The 23,935-nt window shown below is 47.4% G+C and overlaps 1 protein-coding gene across 3 annotated transcripts in view; it reads left to right on the top strand.

The window, feature by feature from the left end:
• CALN1 (calneuron 1) overlaps nt 1-23,935 on the top strand; it is a 455,972-nt gene that overhangs the window by 66,716 nt on the left and 365,321 nt on the right. The window contains exon 1 of one of the 3 annotated variants that reach the window (XM_012764070.3): nt 6,929-7,067. The exons of the other annotated variants lie outside the window; for them this stretch is intronic. The gene's annotated coding sequence lies outside the window, so the exon portion shown is untranslated. Of the gene's footprint in view, nt 1-6,928; nt 7,068-23,935 lie in introns of those variants that run through there. 3 annotated transcript variants of the gene reach the window in all.

Below are 23,935 nucleotides of genomic sequence, written 5' to 3'. Positions count from 1 at the left end.
GAATGGTTAGAAGGAAACTGACTTAGAAGCAAAACTTGCTCAGCTTTGTTTTTAATGGGTATTTTCACTCCATTCAGAATTTAGGTGCATAGTTATTTTTCTTTTAGCACACCAAAAATTATACCAATGATTGTAAGTGTCACTAGCTTTTATCATTTTTGTTGAGAAGTCATCTGTCAGGTTAATTGTTGTTCCTTTGAAAGTTTGTGTGAGAGTGTGTGTGTGCGTGTGTGTGTGTGTGTGTGCGCGTGTGTGTGTGTGTGTGTGTGTGTTTAAGAAGGAGAGGGGGGGCCTGGTTGCGTTTAATACTTTGGTTTTTAGAAATGTAATTATGATTGCCTTTGTGCGATTTTTGGGGGGTACATATCCTGCTTGGAGTTTATAGAATTTCCTGAATCTGTAGCTTCATATCTTTATCAGTTTTAGAAAATTCTCAGCCAATATTGTGTCCAGCCCATTCTTTTTCTCCTTTCCTTTTCAGATTTCAATTGCATGTGTGACTTTTCACTATGCTCTATGTATTTCTTAAGCTTGTCATTTATTTTCTTTAAAATTTATCACAAGTGTTTTAATGTCTGTTTTGTATAACTCCAATATCTGGATCACCTATATTTTTAATTATCTGGTTTTTTCCTCTTGTTTTTCCTTAATTTTGTCCTTTCTCCTGGCATGACTGTTAATTTTTGATCAAATGCCAGATGTCATATTTGAAAAAACGGTAGTGACTCTACATGTTGTTCTCTCCCCTCAGAGAGATTTTGATTTTCGCCTGGCAGACAGGGTAGGTGTAGATCACTTTTTGCTAATCAATTATTGAGGGCATTTGAGGCTGGCTTTGATTCGCCAAAGGCTTTTTGTTTGCCTTTCATCTTAATGCATATAGTTTTTCAAGAGCTTCAGCTGAAACCCTGGGCTGTTGATCAGTGCCCCACCTCTTTGGTAGGTTCTAGACTACAATTTTTGTCCTGTTGGCATTATGAGATTCCAGAGAATTCCCCTGCACTTTTTAGTGTCTTAGCTGCTGCTTGGTTTCTTTTCTTTGCCTTTCACCCCATGCTGCTTCAAAACAGGCAGATGCCTTTAAGGGGAAAGTAGATCAGGATGCTGCTGCTTCTACTTTTTGAAGGTTTCCTTTCCTTTGGAGTTTAATTTCTCCAATCCTGGCTGTCTTGGTAGCACCCGACTGTTTATTTTCTCTGCATGTGATGCTCTCAAAACCTCTGAGATAATACTACTTTCTTTTGGCATTTTGGCCCAATGCTACTTGCAAATCTAATGCAAAGGCAGCAGAGAATATTGGGTTCACATCAATCTCTTACCTTTCTCTCTGGGTTCTTGGCCCCATTCTTGAGTTCTCAGTTTTGATTCAATTATTTTGGTTGTTAATATATGTTTTTGAGTACTTTTTCATAAATAGCTGAAAAAGCCATCTATTACCTAATGACCCATTTCATTAGGAAATATTTTTCTCTTTTATATATGATAACATCCTAACTCGATATGTAAGCCCTGGATGAGACCATTTTGCACTCTAAGTTTATTGGCTCATTTTTCTTCTGTTGTCTGGTGTTGTATATACTCCTGAAACCAACCTTGTTTTTTTTTTTTTTTTCCTTTGTTGATAACTTGTTTTTTTCTTGTCTAAATTTTTATTTATTCTAGAAATTTAAAAAACTCAGCATGTGTGTCAATAGAATCTCTTTCTATTAATAATCCTGTAGCAGAGTAAAACCTTAGTTGTTTTTATAAGGCAGTGATGTCTTCTTCTTGTAAGTACATCCTGTATGTTTATTGCTTTGAAATAAAATTTATGTAGAACTTTTTTCTCATTTGAAAAAATGAAGCCAATATTAAAAATGTTTATTGAAGACTATGCATATAATACATGTCTAAAATGTAGAAGTCCAGCCAACCTACTTTTCCAGAGTTAGTCAGTTAACAGATAACATTTTAATTTTATTCTGTGCAAATATATTATGGTACATGCAACACATATACAAAGTTTCCTTTTTCAAAAATGTCATACATGTTGTTTTGCAATTAGCTTTTCCCACTTTACAATATATATTTTTGACAACTTTCCAAGTTAGTAAATCATTCTGATTATTTATTGCTACATAGCAAATCACTCCAAAACTAAGTGACGTAAAACAACAATTTATTACTGCCTCTTCTAGATCTGCGGGTTGGGAATTCAGACAAAGCATGGCAGGGGTGGCTTATTTCGGTTCTACAATAGCTGAGGCCTCAGCTGGGAAGATTCTTACAGCAGGGGCTACAATAGCTGGGAGAAGGGCAGATCCACCTCTCTCCCCTTCTCCCTCTCCCTCTCTCCCCCTCCCTCTCTTTCTCTCTCCCTCTCAGTCTCTACCCCCATCATCTCTATTTTGCTTCTTCTCTCCCTTCACACAACTCTCCATGTATAATAGCTAGCTTGGGCTGTCTTAAAGCATGGTGACTGCAGGGTAATTGGACTTCTCATATGGTGAGTCAGGGCTCTAAGAGAGTGCTCCAAAGGACGGGACATGGAAGTTTCAAGTTTCTTAAGTCCTAGGCCTGGAAAGTTTCACAAAATAACTTATTTATTTATTAAAGAAGTCATGGATCCTGTGTAGATTCAAGGGTAGGGAGATGTATGTAGACCTACAACGCTCGATGAGAATAATGTTGAAGAATTTATGGCCATCTTTAACTCGCCATCGTAAAAGATTCATCTTTGGCAAATAATTATTGACTTCCTTCCAACGTGAAAAATACCCGCAAATATCTCCAAACCTCAGAAAGTCTCATTTCATTGTGGCATCGGTTTCAGGCTTGAGGTCTTGGGTCACATCTAAAGTAGATTCAGGTAGCGAATGAGCCACCCTAGGTGAAGTTCATGTCATCAGTTTCTTCATTAGGGGCCGGTTCCGCTTCTTGGGAATGTTCCCTGCGGCTCTTGGCTTCACCCATTGGGCTCTTGGTTCTACTCTGAGTCATTCTTCCTTCCCCATAAGAGACAACTCATGTGTGCACCCTGATTTTTCTCCATAAAGGGTTACCCTTTATGGGGAAACACTTACAAACCTTCTTAAGAACAGCCAGGTCTCTATCTTTAGTCCCCTACAAGGCTTCTGCGGTACAATGTCTTTAAGATAGGTAGAAGCTGTTTTAGGCATGCCCTTCAATATGTCTGAGGCCTTACTAGATGACCTTATGGCTCTATCCTTGACTTAGTCTTTATCCAGAGACCAGAATTTACTTCCTTGGATTTGAAAGTTTTCCCCTGGAGATACCACAATGAGAAGCAGTAGTCCTTTCTAACCCAGCAAGTCCTGGTTCCTTTCTATTTCCTCCCAATTCTACTAAAAAAGAAAACCCGAGTAGCTGCTTTTCTAATTAATCTCTCTCTGCTTATCTTTCATCATAGGCACCTAGAAAAATTCAGCTGGCATTTTCTATTTTCTACTTGGAAATTGCCCTAGTCCGTGAATTCATTAGGTTTTCTTTCCATATATTACATTGTTCCAGGCAGCAGCTTTGCTAACTGTTCTGCAAGGACATGACTCAGGTGCTCTTCTCTTCAGAGCACTTCTAATAAGTTTTCTTTCTCTGTGTTCTTTATGTCTTCTCCAAGAATCTTCTGGAGACCCTTGCAACTTTCATTGATAGTCTTCCAGGGCACTTGAAAGCTTTCCCCCATTGCCTGATCCCAAAGCCAATGTTTTCAGTTTCTGTTACAGTAGCACTCTGCTTCCAGATACTAAAATTTGTTCTGGTTATCTGTTGCTGCATAACAAAGCACTCTAAAACCTCTAGCCACAAAATAGAGCATGCGTGTTGTGAAGAATCCAGTGCATTCTATATTCCGCACTGCGATAGAATACATAAAAAACTTTACCCTCCGGCATATACTTACCCAGATGATTTTTCCTATTTCTACCTATATCTATTCAGAGGACAGTGGACCCTTTTATCAATCTCTACTCTTGGCTGTTTTGGGCACTTGAAGTAGATGTATTTATTGACAGTACAATAAAAAAAGAAAAGATAGAAGAATGGAAGAGGTAGCGGAGGGAATGACTTTGGCCATTCAGAAAGCGATGGCCACCGGTAAGGTAGCAATTGTCCAGGTGTCTGATTAGTGTAACTCTGAGTCCCAAAGCTACAGGCAGGTGGTAGAAGGAAGTCAAAGTCTACTCCTAACTGTTTCCTGTCTTATTCTAGGTTAGAGGGAGGACTTATGCCAAATGCAGCCACAAATGCTTATAAAGGGAAGCGTCTCTCATTCACTTTATTCTGTATTGACTTTAGCCTCCATTCTGTAATTGATAAAAGATTTTTCTTTGTCATTTTTATAAGCAGGAACTGACACATTTTGACTATATATTGAATATAAGAGCAAGAGTATAAAAGCCTGTAAACCTGAACCCCCTTACCCTGGAAGCTTCCCAATGGTCATAGCTGGTGAGGACCAAGAAGTATAGTTGGCAAAATCACTGAAGCCTGCCATTCTGCTTCTCTTGTTCTTGAGGTCCTTTGAGCTTAGTGCCCTGGGGCAAAAGATCCTTCATATCCCCCTCAAGGTAATGTCTTTGATGTGTGTTAACTACTCGCTAATAATGACAACAGCCAACATTTATTGAAAGCTTACGTTATGGCTGGAACTGAGTTCCCTGAGGAAACTGTTACAATAACCTCCTGGGGTAGATCTTATAATTCTGCCCATTTTACAGATGCGGATGGTGATATTTAGCAAGAACAAACTACTTGCCCAAATTCACACAGGCAGTAAGTGAGGTCAGAATGAGAGCTTTGCCCAGATGTGTCCCACTCTGGTTATGTGGGGGACCCCTACATCTTACCAGGAACTCCATGTGTGTGTATACACATGCCAAGGGGCTTTGGTGACCCAGTTGTCATCCAGAAGGTGACAAAACAATTGCTTACAGAGATAATAGATTGTTAGAAGATGTAGCTTTCATCCAAACTAAGGGAATGATGATACAGAGACCCCACCAACTCTATTCACCTGTCTGTGACCCTTTATGGAAACCTCTGGAAATACCTTCTATGTACATCTCTACACTAGGTATATTAACTCAGCTAATGGCTCAAGAAGGTTATAAGATAATCTGGGAAGTGGGGTCTGTATAAGGAAAGATAGTAATAATACATGGTAGTAAATGCAAAATGCCAAAGGTGTGATACCCACTGGGAGTGGGTCAGGGACTTAGAACCTATGTTAGGCTACAAGCCAGAAGGCACGGACCCAAAGGGGACCCTGACTGTGCAGCTAGCTGGCAGCGAAAATGCCCAAACTCCCTTGGCAGCAGAACCAGTCAGCAGAGAGGTGATTGCTGCGCTGTTTGGATGAGAGGCTGATAGCGGCGTTGCCTTTGGTCCCGATTGGGGCGAGAGTCTTCACAGACATCTTTTCTTTGATTCTGGGAATTGGAGGCATCTGACTGGTGAGTGGTCTTTCTGCCACCTAGAAGGGGCAAGAAGCTGGGGACCCAGGAAAGGAGAGTGCTGTAAGGAAAGATTGGCCTGCTCCCGCCAGTGGTTGTTCCTTCTCCCTTGGCACAGCCTTGGGGGTACCAGAAAGAGACTGGCAGGTGTCTGACTCTGTCCACGGGACAGCCTAAGACCCATCTTGGTGTTTTGATTCTTTGCTTTTCTTGCCAACACGAACCTTGGTTGTACTGTGTATTCCGTCAGCTTCTGGGGACCAGGGAGGCAGACAGGTGGGGACCAGGAAAGGTTACCAGAGACTTGAAGCAAACGGGTTGCCCTTGAGGCGTGGGGCCGGGGGGAGAAAAGGGGTCTGTCTGGGTATGGACTCGGCAGAGGTCAGCGCCGGGGCAGGTTGCATACGGTCTGCAAGATTTCCAGCTGACACCTGTGTCCAAGCGCCCTCTCTCCCTCATCAATCCATTCCATGACCTTGGAATAAGTGGGGGCCACGTCACGTGTCCTCAGGCTTCAGGGGTGTGGGATCAGAGGTTGGCCGGGATGTCCCGCCGCAGCTGTGCCTCCCTTGATGGGGAGAGCGGTGGTCACACGAAATCCTTTTCCTTTCTCCGCAGTTTCAGCCACCGGCCCCTCCACCTCCACCCCTGCCCTACCCCTGGGCACAGGTGTCACTGTGGCCCGAGGGTGTGGGCACCTGGGCTGGGCAGTGAAGGTGGGGGGGCTTGGGTGAGTTGTCAATACCGAGGAACAGCAGTTTGCCGGAGTTAACGTGGGCAGCTTCTTTGGGGAGGAGAGGAAGGAGCACCGTCTGCCAAGCTCCAGCTCGCCCCCCGCGTGTCTGCCTGTGTGTGCAGTGCGTGTGTGTGTGTGTGTGTGTGTGTGTGTGTGTGTGCGCGCGCGAGTGTGAGTGCGCGCGCGCCGAGGCGAGGCGTTCCTCAGGTTGCGCTGCCTGGAAACCGAGGGAGCCATTGGGGAGGCGCGGGGTGGGGGTGGGGGCGTCCCGACCCTCGCAGCAGCCGGGCGCCGGCGGCCCAGGCGAGCCCTGAAGCCGGGCTGCTCGCGCGGGCGGGGGCAGAGCGGGCGCGGCGCTGCGGGCGACCGCAAGGCCCCGGGGGGCCCGCCGGGGAGGAGCCGGGAGGAGGCCAGAGCTGCATGGAGTTTCTGGGGCGCGCAACTCCGGCGGGGCCTCGGCCACTGGGCTCCGGGGCGCAGCGAGGCAGCCGCGCACATGGGCTGAGCCCGCGCGGCCAGCGGGCGCGGGAGGGGTAGAGCGGCGCGCGGTGCCGGGGGTGCGGGGCACGCGTCCCCAGACGGGAGCAGAGGACAAGGACAGGGAGGCACGCGCCCAGATCGCGCTCCGAGCCGACGAGGGGCTCGCGCCGGCCCCGGCGCGCGCGTGGGGAGCGGCCCGGGGGCGCCGAGGGAGCCGGCGGCAGCGAGGATGCCGGCGCGGGGACGCGGCTGCCGGCTGGGGGTGTGAGCCAGAGGCTGAGCGCTGCCCGCTCGCCGCCTCCATTCCGCGCCGCCCCCTCCCTGCGGGCCTCGCAAGACGCCCCCCGCGCCGCGCGGAGGCACCTCGGCAGCCGGGCTGCGGGGCCCCGGCCCAGCGAGAGGTGAGTGCCGCCGCCGCCCGCCCGCAGCTCGCTCTCCGCGCCTCTTCCCCGCGTCCTCGCCCCTCTGCTCGGCGCTCAAACCCCGGGCTGCCGCGGGCCCCCGTGTCCGGAGTGGGCGGGCGAGTAGCCGACAACGCCTCCCCTCCCATACCTGTTGGCCCGGCACGGGGCACCCACCGATCGGGCTGGGGGCCGCGCGAGCCACCTTGCCCCGCATTGGGCTGGCTCGGCTGGTGGCCGCACGCCCGGGGGCGTGGGGCTGGGGAAGGGTGTCCCGAGCTGCGCGGGCTGCAGCCTGGGAGCCGCTCGCCGAGACCCGGCGCCTGTGGCCACTGGGCTGCGCGCCCCCGACCGCGGGCGCCCGGGCGGTGGGCAGGGAGGGTGGGGGACCCGGAGCCGCACCGCAGCCCAGGTGGAGCGCCCGGCGGCATCCAGGTCTTCGGGAAGCCGGAGTCATGGCGATCGGGGGAGGCGGGAGGCAAGGTTCCCTCCACCTCCAGCTCCCCGCGCGGGCTGCTCGCCCTCCTGGGGCGCACCCTTCTTGCCGCCACCCGCCCCGGGTTCGCGGGCCCTGGGGCGCACGGGGTAACTGGGGAGGCCTCCCGCAGCCCCGCCGGAACCAGGACGCTGGGCTCCAAGAAGGTTAATGGGTCTGGCACCCGGGCAGGGGTGGGCTCTGGCTCTCCAGGGCAGGCTGGGTTTACCGGGGCGCCCAGCTTCCCCGGACTAGCGCGACGGGGAGTGAACTTCCTGAGACTTGGCCTGAGGGCGCCTAGGCAGCAGCAGGTAGTTCTGGGCTGGCCTCAGGGCGAGGCCGAGCGAGGGGGCGCCCCACCCCGACGGGCTAGGGGCTGGGGGCGCGGAGCGTGAGCGGAGGGCTTGGGCACATGGGCTCGTCTCCTGCCCGCGGGCCACGTGCGACCCGGCCCTCGCCCCCAGCGTTGTTTCCCACTGCTGAGCCCCTTGGACGAGGCAAGTGTGCAGAAAGCACCTTCCTCCCATTTGGGTCGAAGCCCTTAGCTCCTGGGGGAAGCGGTGGCTGTAGTTCCTTGGGTGCCACGACTGGGGCGCCATCCCCAAGCCCTGAGCCTGTTCTCCGCAAAAAAAGATTTTCCTGGGCTCAGGGAATAGCAGCTTAGTGCCGGTTGTGTGCGGCTGTGAAGTCTGTTCAGTGGTGATAATAACTACATTCTAGAGTGACCCAGAGCAGCCTGCGCCACACAGTTGAGATGACCTTCCCAGAAAGAATGGGTAGGTTTCTGCCCTTTGCGTGTCCAGGCGCACGCCACGTTTGCGCCCGTCTAAGAACTCACACACTCGCACTGCTGCTTTGACTGCTGACTTTCCGTCAAAAAGATAAATTATTTTCCAATCCGGCCATCAGAGCTTTGCAAAGGATTTTAAAGCCATTTGGTGTGAAATTGTCTTGAGGCTAGACTAGGACGTGTCTTTCGTCCAAGCCGGATTCCAGCTCTCCTCTTTGGCTTGGTGGTGGTTTTTATTTCGTGTGTGTGGGGTGGGTGCTGATTTTTATTTGCTACCTGTGTGCATGAGGCTTTGACTGGAGTCTAGGTGGCATTTCAGACCTGTCCTGTGCTGGCAGCTCTGTCACCACGCCCAGTTTAGGATGCATTCTGGGCTCCTGGAGCTGCATAACTTTGCTCCTTCTTCAGGCAATTTGGGGAGGGTGGCGTGGGCGGTGAATGCCCCATGGGTGCCCCTGAGCAGTGTTTGCAGAGCCCGGGGCTGGTGGAAGCCCGGTAGCCTGGCGCTGCTTTCTGAGTTCACTGCAGCAGATGTGTGGGTTTTCATGGCAGGAGCTGCGTGAAGAACGGCTATATTTACTGGGAAGCCGGTCTACGGCACCGAAGTTGGTTACTGGGTGTATCCAAGTGGAGTAATGAAAACACAACTCTTTGGAAATCCTATCCCTAGGATATTTTATTGGAGGAGAGCTAAATCCTCTTAGAATTGTTCACCAAAATGTCACCTTTGTCTGAACTCTGAAAGTAACTACTGCCAGTAATCAGGCCTTCAGCGATGGTGCAGGATTAGGGTTTTTTAGAAAGAAAATAATTTAATTCAGCTGGGTCTGTTGAGAAACTGATGGGCAAGGCTTGATGGAGACACATGACACCCTTTTCTCTCTGAGACGTGAGGGTGGGTACTGGGACAGGGTGGGGTATGTGTGACAGCTGCTCTTTGTCGAGTTTAACATTTATCTCCCCAGTGGGAGGCTTCTGACCAGTGCTTAAATATTGGGAAGGGTTGGGCTCCCATTTAGAAATTTCTTTTCCATAGCAAGTGGCCTTTGCAGGGACAGTGTGCGCCTGGTGGCTTGCCCAGAAGGTTATGTGTGAGCCTGTTGCTATGTGTGCGGTGGTGTCTTCAACTGCTCTCGTGTTCCGACAGCCCATGCAGTGCTTGCTGGGTGTCAGAAGGGGGCGCTAGTTCTTACAATGAGAGAAATTCTGAATGCTAGAACTTTGGACAGCGAAGGCCTTAGGAGACCCTCTTAATCCAGATATCTGAGACCTTACTTTTTTGTGCCAGACATTATCACACATCTGAGCTTGTGTAATCCTGATTTTTCATATTTGGAAACTGACGCTAAGGGAAGTTCAGTAACCTTGCCGGGGCTTTGTAGCTTGTAGGTCAGAGGCAGGGTTGTGATTTGAGTCTGAGAAGCTGAGGTTTCTGATTCTACGTGCAGGGTTCTTTCCAAACTGCTTCCTTATGATAGGAAAAGTGTTTTAGTCGCCTTTGACCTGCAGTGCCTTGTTTAGAGTCAGGCACATAGTGGGTGCCCTGTCTCTGCTGAGTGAGTCTAGGCTCAGCATCCCAGTTCTCGTTCCTGATGGAGAAACTCGGGCACAGGAGGGCTGTGACTTGTGCAGTCCGTCTGGGGAGGAGGCAGAACTCCACACCAAAACCCTGCCTTCCCACGCGTGCCCACACTGCAGCCATGTGTAGGTTTGAGCCCAGATTGGTTTGATGATAGGATTTTTTTTCACATTCCCTTTCTGTGCCCACGTTGATATGGGATAGGTAGCATCTTGGCCCTTCAGTTGAGGCTTAAGCTAATACAGTCAGAGTGTCTGAAATGTCCTTCCATGATTGTGACCCATTAGGCAGTGCAACCAGCAATAGCCTCTGATGCTTGTTAAGACTGACTCTTTTTTTTTTTTTTTTTTGAGACAGAGTCTCACTTTGTTGCCCAGGCTAGAGTGAGTGCCGTGGCATCAGCCTAGCTCACAGCAACCTCAAACTCCTGGGCTCAAGCAATCCTACTGCCTCAGCCTCCTGAGTAGCTGGGACTACAGGCATGCGCCACCATGCCTGGCTAATTTTTTCTATATATATTAGTTGTCCAATTAATTTCTTTCTATTTATAGTAGAGATGGGGTCTCGCTCTTGCTCAGGCTGGTTTTGAACTCCTGACCTTGAGCGATCCGCCTGTCTCGGCCTCCCAGAGTGCTAGGATTATAGGAGTGAGCCACTGCACCCGGCCGAAATCTTATAATTTAAAATAAGATAAGGTGAATCTAAGAACCAGGGGCTCAGGATTTCTCTGTTAGGGCATGGTGACATTTGGCCGGGGACTGCGTGGAGAATGGATTGGATAGTGAGAGACCAGAGGTTGGGTTCTAGTGAGGAGGCTGGCACTGAGAGCTGGGCAAATGTGAGAAGACCATCGTGGGAGTATGGAGGAGGGGGAGGGATGGATTCAGCAAACAGTTAGGGGAATCTTCAGGGTCCTTGAGTTGCAAGCAACAGAAACCATCTCTGGCTAACAGCTAAAGCAAATCAGAGAATGTAGTAGCAGTATTGATGGAAACTCACAGGATTGAGGGCGTGCCTGAAGAGCCAGGCTTGGCACAGGCTGGAAGTAGGCAGTGCAGGGGATCTTGGTGGCAGGAGTTAGTTGCCTTATGGTCTCTCCCTGGTGATACTATGGAAGTAAATGATCTCCAAGCTTTTCCATCATTATTATTATTGTATTATTCTGCTGCTTTCAAAATGTGCAGAGGACACATATGAATGGCATGGCTTTGGATCCCCGTATCTGGGGGTAGTTTTCCAAAAGGCCATCTGGGTGGGGAGAGGTCGTTTTCTGAAAGGAAACTGGAATGATCCTGCCAAAAGACAGCGACATAGATACTGGGCGTGTCCTCCATAGGAGAGAAAACTGGCAGGACTTATTGATTGGTGTGGGAGTAGGAGAAAGGGAAAAGTATGGTGTCACCACTGGGTTTCTGGTTTAGGTAACAGGATGCGGAAGCAACGTCAAAGTCTGGCCAAGACTAAATAACTGGTGTGTTTTCCCACTGGCAGGGCTGTGGGCAGCTCTCTGTGACCAGGCTGTAGGAGAAGGTGATGACCTATTTTTAAAAAGTCTCATTAAGGGTCTGTGCCGCCGTGAATGAGACCTGTTTAAGTAGGTTACTTTATTTCATGCCACACCAATCTGGATACTTGGAAACACTTTCATTCATGCAACCAATGTATGTTGAGTATCTCTGGTTCAAGTACTGGGGAAAATGGTGACTTAGAGATGTTCCTCTCATATTCTAGTGATGTAAGACACAATAAAAAACATACAAATAAAATTATAGGGTATAATTGAGACAGATGTGAGGGTTACTTCAGATCAGTGGTCAAGAAAGGTCTCACTGAGGAGCTGTATTTAAGCCAACACCAAAATGACATGAAGGGTAAAGTCAGGGGAGGATTTGGGAAAGAAATTCCAGGCAGTGGTAACAGCCAGTGCAAAGGTCCTGGGGTAGGAATGAACTGGGTGCATTAGGAGAATAAGAAGGTTGGTGTGGCAGGAGATGAGTCCAGAGAAGCAAGGGCTGGTTCATGTGGGGTTACCCTGTGGAGTTGGGGTTTGATATTAAGTTTGCTGGAAGCCACTGGGAGGTTTTAAACAGGTGAGAGACATGATTTAATTTATATTTTCGGAAGACCACTCTGGCAGCCCTGCATTGTGTATGCATTACCTTAGTACGATAGAATGAGTCTTTATCCATTACAGTGTAAAATAAAATGTAGTGTTTAAGAGTAACAGATGGAGAGAAATGCTTTGGTGACCTTAATTTAGTGATTTCCAACATACCAATTAAATGTGGATACAGACGAAACTGCAATTATAGGATGATTTCAGTTTTGTTTAAAAACATGGTACAGAAGAACAATGAAAAGAAATGGACCGAAAATGTTAACATTGCTTGTCCAAAGGTGTTGGGATTATGAATAATTTTTATTTTTTTTTGAAAATGAACACACATTTCTTTTATAATTGGAAAAGACTTGTTTTAAAATGCAGACACTGATGATCACAAATGTCTTGCATGGAGGGTTGGGAGAATGTATCTACTAAACACTTTTTTCCCCTATCGTTTTATTTCTGAAATTTTAATGTTAAAAACCTGTGGTCCTGGTTGTGTCAGAAGATAGGAAGCTCATTTTGTACCAGGTGTCCAATGAGTAGCTCTGTTTAATTTAAGAAATTTTTTAGTTATGAAAGAAAACAATTTTTTTAAAAAAAGAAATTAAAAGCATACAGAAATATTACATAAAAAATGAAAGCACCTTTCTGCACTCTCATGCCCAAGACCATTAACATTTCAAGTACATATATTGTTAGATTTTTCCTTATGCATTGCAAATACATACATCTACATTTTGTTGAATTTGGGATATTGCTGTAACAAGTTACCCGACCTCCAAATTACTCTCCAAATTCCTTCCTGTAGAGCTTAAAACTGAGATGACCTTTTTTCCCCTTGAAATAAATTGTTAGGAAACTTGAACATGTAAGTTAGCTAAGAAAGACCGAATCTTGCCTTTTTAGTATTCAGAGTGTTTACTGAAAGTATAATTTATACTTATGAAGAATAGAGCAATTAAATATTCATTAAAAGCTCATTTCTGAACATTTAAACATTATTGCTTTAGTATTGGATCCCAAAAGTTTGTATCACGATTACAAATCATTTGCACTTTTTCATTAACAAAAGTTAGGCAGTATGAAAACTTAGAAGTGCAAATTGGGCAGCCTAGCTAATTATTTTGGTGACATATTTATTACAACAATATTATCCTTTGAAAACAGGGAAAGAAAAAAACCATTCAATGAAGTGTTACTCAGAGCCATTGATGTGTTTTGGAAGAGCTAAATCCTCACGTGGATCATAGTCTGCCATGTGGTCTCATCGTACAGACTGGGTTTGGGGGCTTAAGTGTCAGGAATGAATTGCCACAAACTCAGTCTTTGTGAGTAATGTCGGAGTGGAGTCTCATTATGGAGTTCAGCAGAATTACTCCTATCTTCTGTATCATTACTTTAATTAAACTCATCCTTTCTTGGGGAAGAGAAGGGTGAATAATGGGTTTAGAAGAGAATGATTGTGAAGGAATAGAACCATGGAATTAAGGGGGAGCAGAGACCTTGGTTAGCCCCATTTTACAGATGGGAAAAATGAGGACCAGAGAGATTAAAGGGCATGTGTTCTTTCAAATAGGGTCCATTTACTTGCCCCAGCACCTTTTCCCATATACTCAGTGGTGGTTCTGTGTTATGAGAAACCGAATTTATTTTAGGAAACCCAAGAATTAGGAAAGCACTCTGAACCTGTCGAAAAATAGGAGGGGTTCTGAGCTGTTCATTCATTCTGTAAAGTGTAATCTGTTTGTGTACTGATAACAGGCCTAATTACTGTGTAAACATTTTTATAGCTTGGTAGGAAAACCTCAAACATCTGTACTGCACATGGATGGAGCATTCCAGCCTCCAGCATTTCTACTGCTGGTTTGGAAAACCAGTTGCTCTGTTTTTCAATCTGATCTGCGGTTGATGATTCATTTTATACACATACACGTAAACACACATTCGGTATCCAGCAGGAAGTGACAAATAATAATAGTGAACTTGCATAGTACTAGCTGTGCACCATCAGCACTCTGGTTACTAGCATTTCCCCCATTTTACAGATGAAGAAGCAAAGGTGCAACAAGGTTCAGCAACTTGCCCAAGGTCATAGGTTAGTACTGGGTAGGTGGAAACCTAGATAGTCTCGCTCCAGAGGTACGTGACCCCCTAGCTAATGTCTCCGTCTTCTCTGGGCCTCTCAAAGACAAGCAGACTTTCTGCAAGAAAGATCAAGACCTGAGTTTGTTAAATCACTTTAAGAAGTTAAATCACTTTTTGTCTGGGCAGACTCCCGCATAGAGAGTTGCAGAGAGAGTTCTCCGCAAGGGTGTTGCATTTTCCAGTTTGTTTTGTGGGTTGTCCTTATTCCTTTCCCTTCATGAGTCACTTGGTGGTAGCAGGTCACGGACAGACCATCTGCCCTCAGCTGAGGCTGGTGGTTCCCCTTTCCTGCCAAGACTGAACCCTCAAGTTCATTGCACGGACAAACCACTCTGCTTCTGAGCTCTGGTGGATCCCAAGTGCTGCTGGCTTCCAGTTTGGCTTCTGTGTTCAATAATTACTGAAGTTCTCTAATTCTGATGCCCAAAGAGATAAATGCTTCCATCTAGCTTTCAAAAACCCAGCACAGAACTCATTGGAGCCCTCCGAGGGTAACAGGCAACAGGGAAGAATCACATAATTGAAAAGAGAGAAAGAGAGGGACGGAAAGAGAAGGCGACAGTGCCAGAACGGACAGTTAGGTTCCCACCCTAGGGAAAGAGGTTGAGGCCAGCAAGGAGTGATCTCAGAAGGGAAAGTAACTACAAGAGGCATGTGCTGATTGGGACAGCGACCCCATCATAAATGAGAACTCCGGAGGGGATGACCCTGCCGTGGTCTTGGGAAAGGATGGATATCAGTGAAGCTTGGGATATAGGTGGTCCAGACCTTTCCAGAGGGAGGTCTGCTGGTCTTGGATTTGAGCGCTAGAATCTGAAGTGGAGATTATAGGTTAGTAGTTCTCAAACTTTGCTGCACATTGGAACCTCCTGGGGCGACTTTAAAAAGTTACAACGTTGTAGCCACATTGTAGTGGTGGATGGGACCCAGCCCACTGGGTGATTCCCCTGTACAGCCAACTTTGAGAATCAGGGCCCTAGGACAGTATGTCTCAAAATGATATACTACCCATCACCTGGAGATCTTGTTAATCTGCAAATTGTGATCATCAGGTCAGCAGCAGGCATTTCTAGCAAGTTCCAGGGGCTGCCGCTACGTCGTGGGCTGCACTGGCAGTAGCAAGGTGCTAGTTAAGAGAAACATTTTCCTGGCTTCCTTAACTTCACATGATGGGCTTCTGGAACCACTGCCTTTTCCTGAGATACCTGGCAGCGGGGGTGCATTCAGCGCAGGGGGAGAGAACAAAGTGCAGGGCCCCCCTGCCTTTGCCCCCCGAGAGGCCCAGAGCAGCAGCCTCCAAGTCGTCTCCGGAGGGTCACTCTCAGAGCCAGTGGTCAGGGTGAAACTTATTTATCCTTCAAGATCCAGCACATTCTCCTGTCCGTGGTTAGGACTGATAGAGTCAGAATTGGAGGGTCAGAGAAAGCTGGAAGGAACCTTCGGGATTATCTAGTCTCAGTCACTTAGTTTTGTAGTGGGGGAAGCTGAGACCCAGAGCAATTTAGTCCACATTCATAGGCCATCGGGGCAGAGCTGCTCAGGGGGACACAAATGGCAGGAGGAATCCTGGGGCAAAGACACCCCACGCTGCTGTCAGTACAGGGGAGACAGGAGCCAGAGAGTTCCAGGAAGACTTTGGGTACAGTCACGTGAAAGGCACCTGTGAATCGAGAGATGTCAGTGTTAATTATACCTGTGATTTTCCATCCCCTCCCCCCTGACACCCCACCAACTTTAGTTAGCTGTGCAGAAGCTCGACGGAGTTCTTGGCTTCTGTGGTTGCAATTGACACCTTGACAGATGTTCACAGAAGCTTCCTTTGGGGGGGCGCTGATGCAGGCTGCCCTACTTCACGCAAAATAATTGCTTTTACCATTTTCACCCAAAATATTTTCTCCTGTCGTCGAAACAAATAACACTCCCAATGTATAGGTTTCTTGGTGTCGTGGTGAATATGTTAAACGTGTGATAAGTGTAGTTCATATTTGATGTTCTTGGTATGTATCACCCAGCAGTGACGTGTTCAGCCCGTGGTGACGAATAAATTGTATTTTATTGGATCCTTTTCTTCCTGCTTTTTCACCTGTTTGAGAATGTCGCTGTTGACAGAGAAGGTGCCCTGCCCAGCTCTTTGAGTTTTGTAGACTGACTTGAGACGGAGACAAGGAGTGTGAAACTCGGGGACTCAAGTGAACAGTGCTTTCTCAGGGTATTTTGCCTTAGAAGATGAAATCTTTAAATAGGAAACGACTTAGGGGGCACATGGAAAGTTAGCATAAAGATCGAGGTAGTATAATTATAGCTAATGGTTACATAAGTAGTCCTTTCTAAGTACTTCCACGTATGTTAACTCATTTAATCATTTCAACAACATTTTTATAGATGAGAAGTTAAGTGCTTTGTTGAAGGTCACACAGCTAAGGAGTAGGGAAGTTTGGCGCGTGACTTTAGAAGCCGGCCTCCTAACCTGCTAGGCCAGGCTGCCTCTGTCATTCTAATGGAGTCACTCGATTGTAGATGGGTCTGCAGAGAACCTCCATAGAACATTTTAAAACAGATTTTGACAATCTCTGACCTTGCCCTCTTGGTGCGCCCTGGTACCCTTGCGTGGATGTCCGCTTCCTCTTGTCATGGGGGTGGCCTGTTCTATTTTCCCAGTCTTTGCTCTTTCAGTTCTCCATAGGTGTGTCTATGGAGACACAGGTGGAGGGCCCACCTGTAGGCTCACCTAGTTCATAAAGAAGAGAATCCACAGCCATCGGCGGGGTTGCCGTGTCAGTGGGGCAGCTGTGTGTACGGTATGTCCCAGGTACCTGAGTCGCTCGGAGTTACAGACCTCACTTTCCCATTTGGCCATCCACTGGGGCGTCACCCTCCCTCCCTGGCCACTCATTGGCCTGTGTCATCCAAGGCTCCCAGGACCGTGGCTCTGCTCTGCTTCTGGCCTGAAAGTCTCGGCCTCACTCTTGCTGGGTTGTGTCTCCCCCAATCTGAGCCCCTCCTGGAGCCTCTGCACCCCGGGGGCCAGAGAGAGCTCCCCGAGTTCTCCCTCACTCCAGGCCTGACTCGCTGGGCTGGATGTCCTATGATGGTCCTTGCCTGAACAGTGCCACAACTGGTCTGCCCTTTGCAAGGGCCTAGGCTGGGCTTGGCAGCTCCGCCTGGTCTCGGCGCCCCTCTCCTCCTGCTTGCCTGGTGTCGCTGTCTGATTTTCCCACGATGGTGTGTTCTTTTAGGGGTTGGCAAACTTCTGTAAAGGGGCAGATAGTAAACATTTTAGGCTTTGCAGGTTATATGGTCCCCGATGCAACCACTCAACCCTGCTGTTATGGCGGGAAGGCAGCCACGGGGCTCCTCTGTGACCTCACATCCTCCCCCTCTGTGTGCGCGTGTCTGTGTGCAAATCTCCTCTGCCTGTGAGGACCAGTCCTATTGGATTGCAGCCCACGCTAAAGACTTCATTTTCCCTTAATTACCCCTGTATGGACTCTGTCTCCAATCCGATCACATTTCGAGATACGTTCTGAGGTTAGGACTTCAACATATGAATTTGGCAGGGGGTCACGGTTCAGCCCCTGGCTCTTTTCTATCAACACGTGTCCCTGTACGCCCCTCATGGGTGGGTTCCCCGAAGATCACTCCAGAGCCTCTTTTCATGCACTTCCTAGGTTCTCTCTTTGAATAATCTTTTCCTTCCCTGCATTCACTGTGTCTTTAACATCAAATCTTATCAGACGTTAGATGTAAATTTGTCTCACAAGCACTTGAAACTCAGCCTGGGCCAGACAGAAGGAACTGTTTCCTCCCTGACACACAGTGCGTTCCCCAGCCTGGCCCGAAGCCCCCAGCCCCACGCTGAGATTAGGAGCCATGTCGTGCATCGCTGGCCCTCTGGCCCTGCCCACGTATGATCAGTGTGTCAGTCCTATTGATCTGACACTTGCTGTTGTTCTGGCCTGGGCTTGAGCTGGCTCCTAGACACTTCCCCTGCCTCTTACACTCAGTTTTTAAACCCTGTTGCCAGATAGAGGTGCTGAAAATACAAGGTGAGAAATGCCACTCTGGTCTTCCAAACTCGCAGTTGCACCCACTGAGATTAAAATTGCAATTCCTTAGTAGCTTTGGTTTGGACTTCTTGGTCACTGTACCCTGCTACCTTTGCTCCCTTTGCCACCTCCAAGTCCCATTAGACTGACAGGTCTCTGTGTCTTTGCTTGTGCAGCCGAGAAGCCACTTGTCATTTGAAAACAGAGTCGAAGCTGACCTTTCCCGTGAAGTGACCCTCCATCCCCACGGTGGGGGGGGTAGTATCTCCTTACTCTCTGTGTGTATAACAAGTATCTACACATTTAACTCTTGACACTTACTGGCTTGGGTCAGTTATCACATTTAGCATCTCAGAGTCCTGGAAATGTGAAATTAAAGAGATTTTGGAAGACATCTTTTTCAACGAGGAACCTCTGAGCAAACCTGAAGTCATGTTTCTTCTTCCTCTTCTCAACTGTAAGCTCTTTGAGGGAAGGGGCTTGATGGTGTGTGTGTGTGTGTGTGTGTGTTTTCTCCACAATTCTTGGTACAGTGTTTTGCCTATAAGACTTGCTTAGAGATGTTTCTTAAGTTTCAGTGGAGGACAGTACTGTGGGGGCCGAGATGTGCATTTGGCCCTCTGTGATTGTTATGGCTGGACATCAACGTGGGAGGATTGGTTTGCAAAGTTGTCACTGCAAGTAATCCTGGTCTTCCGTCACCTGCACTGTGATTTATTTGCTCTGGCGTAGAACAGAGACAGTGGTTCAGACATGTCTCTCACTGGAGGGGTGGGCAGTAGGGGAGGCATGGAAGTGTGTTCAGTTAACTTCTTTCATACCTTGAAATCTTTGGAGAAGAAGCAGGAGAGGAAACAAAGTCAAATGAAGGTGTTTCTTAAAGGGACCCTTTAAGGAAATCTGAACAGATGTATAAGGGAGTAGTGATTTGCACTGAAATCAAATAATTCACCGTAGGGTCCATTGAAGTAGGAATTCCCCACATGGATTTAAGTGAAGTTTCTAGATAATTAGGTTATCAACAGAGGGAGGTGAGGGCAGAGAAAAGGGTCTAAGTGAGCAGCCATAGACGTTCAATCAGAAAGAACAGCAAGCCGGTCAGATATCGTTGCCCCAATGTCTGGGAAATAGGATTTGATCTCTTGCACAGAGTGAAATATTTTTCTGAAAGGGTGTAGTGGTGTAATATTCTTTTTTTCTGCCTTTCTGACGTGTGCATGTCTTCACTTTGTCACCCTTCCCAAGAAAGCTCTTTGGGTTCACCTCCACCTCCTGTGCCCCTGTCACCATGGGTGCCTCTTGGAGGGAGCGGTGAGTCCTTTATCCCAGAGATAAAGGCTGGAAGTAATGCTCTCCCCACCCCCAGCCTCACCCCCTCTTTCCTCTTGGCTTAGAACTCCTCCTTGCTTCTGGAGGGACTTCCTAGGCCAGGGCTGTCCAGGTGCCACCCAGGTCCCTCTCTGAGTGACAGCTGCTCAGCCTGCCCTGCGGTCACAGCTCTGTCTCCAGCGTTTGCCACCCGGCCATCCCATCCTGCCAGGTGCTGGCTACTGGGCCAGCCAAGCAGAGCAGACAGAGTAGTGGGAACGGCTGTACGACCAAATTGCCATGTTAGCTGCGCTCAGCCCTCACTGCAGATATGTTCTGGAATAAACCCTTCTCTGAGACAGTGGCCTCTGTGACTCACCAACCCAACAGGGATTTCTCAAGGAGAAAACTGGGGCCGTCTGGCTTTCTCATTTTGAAATAGTCCTTTAAGTGCACTAAGTAAAAGATTTGCGGTTAAACTTTTAAGAATAAGCAAATAGGAGAAAATAAAATTTACTCTTAATACCAATTGACCCAGAGAAAGGATAACAGTTGGGGGCTGAAATCTCCCAGTCTGCATTTGTATGGCTGTGGTGTTTCTTTACTGTGTATTCCTCTTTACTTAGCGGAAGGGGTTGAAACGTGAATTCTCCTTATATACGACCTGCTTTTTCACTTACTGCGTTGTGAAGTCTGTCCATCTTGTTACACATCCTCGCACCTCATCATTTTTAACGGATTCATTATAGTCCACAAATGGGTGTGCCATGTGTTATTTTTGACTTTACTATTGAAAAATATTGCACATCTGTTAAGTATTTTTCTAAGGACGGTTTCTTAGAAGTGAAATTATCAGGTCAAGGATGTGGAGTCCTTTCTTCCAGATTTTTCCTAGTCTCACTTCTAGCAGGAATGGAAAGAAAACTTCTTTCCATACATCCTGACCAAGAGCTGCTGTTGGCCTTAATTGTTTTTTGAAATCTGATAGCCAAAATGGTTTCATGGTGTTGTCTTATTTCATATTTCTGGGTTTATAAGCAAATACGTACATCTTTTTCATATACTTATTAGTGATTTTTTTTCTTTTGTGAATTGCATATTGATGTTTTATGTCTATTTATCTATGGAGTGTTTTTTTTTAAATGATTTGTAAAAAATCTAGTAGAAAGAAGAGTAGCCTTTGTTTGTTACATGCTGTGAATTTTTCCAAGTTTGCTGTTTACCCCTTTATTTCTTTTATATACTTCTAAACTTAATGTTTTTTAAAAAAATCTAATCAAATGTTTTATCCTCCCATGTTAAACATTTAAGCTTTGGAGTCATGCTTAGAAAACTCTTCCTCACCTCCAAGATTACATAAATATTTACCTCTGTGTTCTTTTAAAAATTTCGGATATATATGTATGTATTAATGTAGTGTGTTGTGCAGAGCTTAAAAACCGAATAGTGTTAAATCTTAAGCCAAATATTAAATGGCTTCTAACACACAGTGGCAGTCCCTGGCTGTCCAGGGAAAGCATGCTGTAAAGCTGGAGTCAGGTAAGTGCTTGGCTGCTGGAATTTTGCCATCGGGCCGGGGGAGGGTGGCTGAGGGCCCCTCGGTTCTCTGAACAAACTGGCCCAGACTCCGTGTCCTCGGGAGGCCCTTCACCCCAGCCCTGTCCCGTGCCCGTGTGTCCTCTCATTCTTCTCTGCCCAGGCTGACATGCAGGCTCCTGGGGACACGGGACACAAGAGCAGTGTGCTGCCTCTGCAGGCGAGGGACAGGACTCCTGTGCCCCTGGATACTCCCGGTGACCCCGTGTGTGTCTCAGGGTCCGGAGCCCAGTGTCTGGGTCCTGCCTGGTGTAGACCCACAGTGAGCACAGAGTTCGTCATACCGTGCGGTCGCCGCTCTCTGCTTTCTGACTTCTGCATCTCCTTTGAGATCTCTCCTTCTTCCTCTTCTTCCTTGTGGCTCAGTGGGGAATATCTCGTCTGCCGCCACGTCCATTCTTATTTCAGCAGAGTTTGGGAAAGGAGAGGAGAGAAACGAGTGAGATCAATTTGCCAATTTTTAGCCAAAAGTCTAATATATAGTCTCATCATTAGATTTTTTTTTATCCATCTAGTATTAATTTGGCTGTGGTAGGGTATTGAGATCTAACTTTGTTGTTATTTTTTTCTAAATGTTTTTCAATTTTCCCGATAATTACTTACCGAGCAGTCCATCCGCTGGTGGAGAAATGTCGGTCTTGTGATCCTCCAAATGCCCGTGCCCATCCAGGTTGACTTCCAGTCTTTTGTTTCTGCTCCGCTGTTCCATCCGTTCTTTTTCCAGTGCTATCCTGGTTTAATTATAGCAACTTTAAAAATTTATGATAGGGCAAACATTCCCTTCTCCTGTTTTATATTTTTAAGTTACCAATTTTTTTTTTCAATGGGAAAATAATGATGATCTTTTATGGTCACTATTTTTCCAGATGTCCCAGATCTTTCAACTTGTCATAACCGTTTTTTTTTTTTTTTTTTTTTAATGATGCAGTTGCATTTGTTCTTTGACTGACTTGTCCTTCCTGAGTTTTCTAAACCTGAGACATCTTTTCCAAAGTTACATTTCGAATTTGCAAAGAAAACAAACAGACTCCCGTGGCATAGGGATCTCTCGGTGTGTGTGGCTCGCCTGTAACCTGATTTTCTGACCCCTGAACTGCACCATGGCCCGGTACCATCTGAGTAGGGGAACACAGCTTAAGGGTGCAACCTGGGGTGGAAAAAATCCATAGAATATTATATGGGAATGACTAGTTGGAAACAGAATGCTTCTCGTAGTCTAGGGCAGGTGGCTTTTGGGAATGCCCAGAGAAGTCACCAGTATCTCCTTGGGTGGGAGTGGATCTTACCTGGCTAGAGAGGGCTGCCTGCTGTAGGTTGCTTCTGTCACCTGCTCTTGGAAGCCACCCTTGCTCTGCCCTGTCCCTGTTTTCCCAGCACTCTCCTGTCCTCATCCCTTGGAGCTTTTCTAGTTCCTTGACTTATTCCTATTTTTCTTTAAAGCCTGGGCCTTGCTGTGGCATCTAAACCTTTTACACATCACCTCACTCTTCCTGAACTACAGCCAACCCTTGAACAACACCAGCTCAGGACACTGACTCCCCGAACAAACAAAAATCCATGGATAACTTTTGATTCCCCCCAAACTTAACTACTAATAGTCTACTGTTGACGGGAAGCCTTACTGATAACATAAACAGTCAATGAGTATATATTTTGCATGTTATATGTATTATGTACTGTACTCTTACAATAAAGTTAATGAAATGTTATTAATAAAAATGGTTTTAATAAAAGAAAATGTTATTAAGAAATTCACAAGGAAGAGAAAGTCTATTTACTATTCATTAATGTGGAAGTGGATCATCAAAAAGGTCTTCATTCTCACTGTCCTCATGTTGAGTAGGCTGAGGAGGAGGAGGAGGGTTGGTCTTGCTGTCTTAGGGGTGGCAGAGGTGGAGGAGGAGGGGGAGGTGGCAAGGAAGGCAGGAGAGGCAGGCACACGTGGTGTAATTTTTGAAAAAAATCTGCATATAAGCAGACCCATGCAGTTCAACGTTGTGTTGTTCAAGGGGCAGCTCTGTGTGTGTGTGTGTGTGTGTGTGTGTATGGGCCAGCTCACGGCTGAGCACTGGGACTCCTCAAGGTATTGTCTAAAGTGGCACCAGGGTGATGTCAGCATTACAGCACCAAAGTCACATTCCTTTTGCTCTACCCTCCCTTCCTGTCCACGACCTTAGCACTGCCACATCGAGGCCTCTGCTGTGGTTATCGGGCAGTATCTGGAATGCCGAGAGCGGGACTTGCTGTCTGCTTGCCATGTGCCAGACTCCGTCCTAAGTATCTCGAAGATAATCTCAGTTCATGCTCACAACTGCCCAATGAGGTAGATGGCTTACAACCCCCATTTTATTGACGGCAAAACGAAGACTGGCAAGAGTTGTATTGTCTGGGGTTTTACAGCCAGACCAAAACAGAGCCAGGGCTGGGTCAGGGGGCTGCTTGGCTTGCAAGCCAGTCTGCTCTGCAGGGAATCTGAGACCCACGGGTCGGGGACAGCCTCCTTCCTGAGCGACTCTTTGAACCGGACATTGAAGTCCAGTTAGTGGCCATGAGCGGTCAGAGAATGAAAACACGGAGGGCGCGTGTGGGCGCCACTTGAGGGGATGCCGGCCGACTGCCGAGGGAGGGCAGAGCGCTCAGGTCGGACAGTGACGGCAATGTCCCTTTGGGGGTGTCCGAGCTTGTCCAGGCTCGGCCCCGGCCCTGCGCAGCCTGGAAGCAGGAAGCACAGGTGAAGCTTCGCACTCAAAGTCAGCGCGGCTCGCTGGCCCTGGCGATTAAGGTCATTTCAGGAGAGGGTTGGGGGAAGATGACTAAATTAG

This window comes from Microcebus murinus, chromosome 19 (assembly GCF_040939455.1).
Source record: "Microcebus murinus isolate Inina chromosome 19, M.murinus_Inina_mat1.0, whole genome shotgun sequence".
Classification (NCBI taxonomy): domain Eukaryota; kingdom Metazoa; phylum Chordata; class Mammalia; order Primates; family Cheirogaleidae; genus Microcebus; species Microcebus murinus.
This window is presented reverse-complemented; position numbering and strand designations above follow the sequence as displayed.